Source organism: Panthera uncia, unplaced genomic scaffold (assembly GCF_023721935.1).
Source record: "Panthera uncia isolate 11264 unplaced genomic scaffold, Puncia_PCG_1.0 HiC_scaffold_1409, whole genome shotgun sequence".
Lineage (NCBI taxonomy): Eukaryota > Metazoa > Chordata > Mammalia > Carnivora > Felidae > Panthera > Panthera uncia.
Genome location: NW_026058040.1, coordinates 70,476 through 76,475, shown reverse-complemented (window position 1 = coordinate 76,475; position 6,000 = coordinate 70,476).

Here is a 6,000-nt window from a genome sequence, read left to right as displayed (position 1 = left end):
AAGAGCATGCATGCGTTGTTACAGTAGTTTCCTTCCAGCCGTCTTAGATGCCGCTGAATAAAGACATTGGACGCACATGGGGAGGTGCTTTGGATACATGTGGCAAAGGAGAATCCAGGCTACCTGGGACTCCATCCAGGAGGCACGTATAAGAATATTAACTGTTCGTAAGAGCATAATCATGGGAAATAGACTGAGTGTTTACCAATGACAGAATGAGTAGACAAATTGTAGTGTATGTCATTCATAAAATAAAATACTATCCGGCAGTGAACAGGAGGGGACAACACGGGCAAATCTCAAAAGTGTAGTGCTAAACAAAAAAGGGGAAGTTGCACACAAATGCATTTAGTATAATATTTATTACTAGTTTTAAGCCAAACCAAATCAACACTATTTTTGTAGACAGACAGACATATGAAGAAATCTAGAGAAAAGTCAGAGAACGATTATCACAAAATTCAGATTTTGATCACGTCTCAGAGGTGGAGGGGAAAAGAGGCATGGAATGGGGAGGGACACACAGGGGTCTTTCACATCCCTGGTAATGGTTTGTTTGTTTATTTGTTTATTCATATTTTAGAGATGGAGAGATGGGGGGGTGGGGGGAGAGGGGCAGAGGGAGAAAGAAAGAAAATCCCAAGCAGGTTCCATGCTCAGTGTGGAGCCCAACGCAGGGCTCAATACCACAACCCTGGGATCACGACCTGGGTCAAAACCAAGAGTCCAACACTCAACCAACTGAGTCACACGGGTGCCCCTAGTAATGGTTTATTCTTAACCTTGCTTATGGGTGTTCATTTTACCACTCACTCTTCTTAACCCACACGTGTGTATTATATACTCTCTTGTGTACATATGAAATACTTCACAATTAAAGAAATTTCACGGGGCGCCTGGGTGGCTCACTCGGTTAAGCTTCTGACTTTGGCTCAGGTCATGATCTCACAATTCGTGAGTTCGAGCCCTGCGCCGGGTTCTGTGCTGGCAGCTCGGAGCCTGGCGTCTGCTTCGGATTCTGTGTCTCTCTTTCTCCCTGCCCCTCCCCTGCTCGTGCTCTGTGTCTTTCTCTCTCAAAAATGAATAAACATTAAATTTTTTTTTTTTAATTTTAAAAAGGGATGTGCCATTTCTTGAACTCTGAATGTTGTGGGGCAATTCATTTCAGTTACTGGGAATAAATGTATTGTTATTCACTTAAATGCTACTAATACCCCATTAGACCTATAAAAGTATACATCGTTGGGTAATGCCTGTTTTCCCTCAAACCTCTGTAGAAATTGCTTTTTGACGCTGAATGTGGAAGAGAAGTCTGAAGCTCGCCTGATTTTTATTCCTTTGTAGGTAACATTTTGAAACGACAGGATTGTTTAAGGCAGTTTTTTCCCCGCTTTTCATTCCGGTGATAAAAAAAAAAAAATGTTTTAGGATATAGCTAAAGTCCCATTGAATTGATTTTTGCCTGAAATTATGAGGGCATGTTTGGTTCTTATAATGATGGGTTTCTACACAGCAAGAGAGATCGTTCTATAGAACCTTTGATTATTACCTATTTTCTACTTGCACTTTCTGATCTGGTTTTCTGGTAACGTAAACTGATCGAGTGTGCCTAAAATTACAAGTAAGGGATACATTTTGAAATACTAATTGAGGTTTGTTTTTTTGGCTTTTTTTTTTTTTTTTGATCCCTATGTGTTTTCATATTGTCCTGTGGCTCTCTACTTAGTGAGTTAGTGACATTTAATGCCTCAGGGGAGTATGGATATAGCTTCAAAGGGTCTATTGAATTTCGGAATGGTTTTCAAACACAATGGTCATGAAAGCCATTCTGTTTCTTTTCTTTTATTGTAAGAGCTAAGCACTTAAGAGGGAGAAAGGGTTTATGTTGCACTGCTAGTTTGTTTTCATTGCAGGAGCGTGGCTTTGAGGACACAAGGCACAGCCTGGAGACTGAGAGGTTAGGATGTGTATACTAACCTGTAGGTGGAGAAGCACATTTCCTAAAAGGAGTGATAAGCTGGGAAGGAGTGCTGCAGAAGCCAAGTAGAGGACCGCTTAGACATGTGGTACAACTATTGACCCTTTCAAGAGAGTCCGAGGACAACATGACAGCTACTCCAGGAATACTTGGGTATTTCTTGGGAATACCCAATACTAGGGAAGTGGATGCTTGAGCCCGGCTACCCAGGGAAGCACTTGGTGTTACAGTGGCAATGAATGAGAGCAGGGTCTAAGGAGAGTAAACAGAAAGCAGCCTTTCAATACTGCCTTGACTTATGTTCAGGGACATGGGCTGACATTTCCCAATGCGTTGACATTTCCCAAGATCTTTGTAGGATGGTTAGGAGAAGGAGGGCAGAAATGCTCGGAGAGTCAGCTTGGGTTCAGGCTGAGAAGGACTGTGAGAAGGGCACAGTCTAGGTACCTGTATCACCTAGAGGCTTGGTGGACAAGAGGGCATGGTTACAAGGACTGACTCTACAAGATGGTGTGTATCTCAATGAGGACATAGGACAGATGTAGACCCCCCCCCTGATGGCCAAAAGATATATAAGCTCCCCAGGAACTTACAACCCCCCAGAGAAGAGAGTAAAAGGAAAGAATCCTGAAATACAGACATCAGGTGATTGGATTACCTTGAACCGGCAAGACTGTGTTTTCTACCGCTGACTGGGTAGAGGGGTGGATCAGTCTGGGCTTGGTCAAAGCCACTCCAAGTATTATATAAATAAGGAGTTTCATATAGAAATCAGACCTTACATGAGCATGGGAAGAGCAGGGAAGTGAAGTGGGGAGGTCTGAAGATTGTAGCTGGAGGTTCAGAGAAAGAGTCATAATTTCGTGACCATGGAGGATGTACCTTTATTCCATTTAAATACTATTTTCCTGCCTTCTAGTACACACCTCCCAGAATCCAATCCCATTCGGGGCCATATTTTAAATGAGAGTTTCTGTTTCTGGTGGTAGAAAGATGATAAGAATAGAGAGTCTAGGGTAAAATTAAGGGGGAGGCTACGAGGGGGTAAAATATTATTGGTCACTTCACATGGTTAACATCGTAAGTCAGTAAACTATAGTCTGTGGACCGAATCCAACCCTCCTTTATCTGCCTACTTTTGTAAATAAAATCCAGGTGGAACACAGCCAGGCCTATTTGTTTATGTATATATTCATTTATTAATTTTTTTTTATGAATCGTGGAGAGCCTACGGCTTTTTTCCACACTACAAGGGCGGAGTTGAATTGTTGCAAGTCGACAGAGACAGGATGGCCCTAAAACCTAAAATATTTGCCTCTGTAGAGGAACAAGTTGGCCAGCCTCGAGTTTAGATTAGATACTATGAAGTCTTTTGGTTGGTAAGAACTCAATGGAGGAGGCATAAAGTAGTCTTAGTCTCATGAAGTCAAGTTCAGAATGGGTTTGGTGGTTTCCATATGCTTTAGAGTCAAAGGTCAACCTTTGCAGGTTGTGGAATCAGGTGACCCTTCAGTCACAGCTGTGAAAGTGAGGAACATTCTTTTTCTGTGTTTTCTTAGTTATTCTAGTGAGAAGTTGGGAGAGGTTACAGGAAGTGTCCCTAGCTGGATATGACTTTTTTAAATGTTTATTTATTTTGAGAGAGAGAAAGAGACAGAGTGCCAGTGGGGGAGGGACAGAGAGAGAGGGAGACACAGAATCCAAAGCAGGCTCCAGGCTCTGAGCTGTCAGCACAGAGCCCACTGTGGGGCTTGAACCCACGAACCGTGAGATCATGACCTGGGCTGAAGTTGGAGGCTTAACCAACAGAGCCACCCAGGCGCCCCAGGATATCATTTTGAACAACAAATCCATAACGTGCTTTCTCATTAATGGTTCTTAAGGGTACCGACTGCCTTCTTTTTTCCCCATGACCCAACCTGTTCCTGTGGGCTGTGAAAGTAGGTCTCACACTTCTGAGAGCAGGAAGGCATTCGCCCATCATTTATTCTCTTTGCCTTGGGGATGCAGTGGTGGATGGGATATCGTCTTGCCTTCAGAGAAGGGAGCCACTTAGTGACAATCCCAAAGAGGAATGCTAGGAGCTGTCTACACTGAGTCTAGTCGATTTCCACACCACATTCTCCCTGTTGTTCAAAAGTCAGCAGAAACGTGGTTTGACGAACATTGGCTTCTTTCGTGTTTTTACCCTTGGATAAATGGATATTTACCCTTGTTCTAATAACCATTTACCACTTTTCCTTTGGGAAAATACCTCTACTCCCTGCCCCCAATCCAGGCACTTCTGATAGGGCTCAGTCCCCAGCTCTGACTGAAATGTATGACTGAGCTAACTGGACCATTCCTGTCCCCGCACCCCCCATTAGCCATCAGTGTGGCAGAGGGCGTGTGATCCCATCAGAACAGTAGAATCAGACCCAGGGCTTTGCTTTCACTTTTGGTTTAAGTGAGCGCTTTCTGTTTCCTCTTGGACTTGAACTTAGAGGGATTTAGGGCAGTGCTGATGTGGCCACCTTGACACCATGAGGGGAAGGGCTATCTGAAAATGGACCAACGGGGCATCTGGGTGGCTCAGTCAGTTAAGCATCTGACTCTTGATCTCAGCTCAGGTCTTGATCTCGGGGTCCTGAGTTCAAGCCCTACGTTGGGCTCCAGGCTGGGCATGAAAAAAAATGGAGCCAACACAGTGCAGGCAGAGCTGAGAGACGGGAAAGAGAAACGACATTGTTTGAGCTACAGCCTACACACTGGACTTCTCATGTACGTGAGCAGAGACGTCCCCTTCCCAGTAAGCCAGTCATAGCTGTGTTTTCTGTCCCTCTTAAGCAAGAATCACAATCGATACAAGTGGCAGGTAAGGACAAAATTTCCTCAAAGAAGAGGAGAGAAGAAGCTGTTTCTTGGCAAAGGGGAAGGAATCCTCAAGGAGACAGCTGAGAGAGGAAACATCAACATGGATCCTTCCGGGAGCACTGTCTGTAGGAGCTGTGAAGGGTCAACCTTCCACCACTTTGTCTATCACATAACGATTCCATATCACAGACTTAGCTCTTGATTTCCACATTTTTGAATGAGGGCAGCAAACCCGAAATTAACCTGGGCACGTTTCCCCGTGTTTATTCACGATTCAGCGTTTAATTCCCAGAAGGATGAGAGAAATACTTAAATGAGCTGAACAATAGCAACCCTCCCTTGCTTCTTACACATACCTGTCCTACAAACATATGCTATGAAGGGTTGATGAAGCTATTTTTTATTTTTTTTATTTTATTAAAAAGTTTTTTAAATGTTTATTCATTTTTGAGAGACAGAGAGAGACCGAGTGAGAGCAGGGGAGGGGCAGAGAGAGAGAGGGAGACACAGCATCGGAAGCAGGGTCCAGGCTCTGAGCCGTCAGCACAGAGCCCAACGTGGGGCTTGAACCCACGAACCTCGAGATCATGACCTGAGTTGAAGTTGGATGCTTAACTGACTGAGCCGCCAAGGTGCCCCATCCCCTACCCCCAACACTTTTGAGGCGGGTTTGCTCATGGGGTTAGATAAACCAGACGAGGTTGGAGCTATTTTATTTATTTATTCTTCTTCTTATTATTTTTTTTTTTTCTAAAAGAAAGGCAGACCTTTTCGTTCTTTGAGATCTTCTCCCTCATAGTCATTGTATGCTGACCTGGGGCTGGCCTTGAGCTGGAATTGCTTAGGTCTAAGACGCCTGATACTCCAATTAAACCCTAGACCTAGAAAGAGTCTCTCCCTCTATGTGATTGTCCCCTCCTTCCCGCCCCCCCCCCGACTCTTAACTAGAGGAAAAGGAGTTTTCCATGAGCTCCAGCCGAGTTCGCTAAAACTCCACGTGGCCCCAGACCATCATCAATGCCTCTTTACTGTGCCGTCTTCTTGTTGTGTATAATTCCAGCCTGGGATTTGGTGGTGAGGAGTGACAATCTGAGGGAGAGATTTAGATGTTTGGGATTTGGTGTCTCGTCGTTTTCTTTCTGCTGTAGTTTGACATGATTTCAATTTAC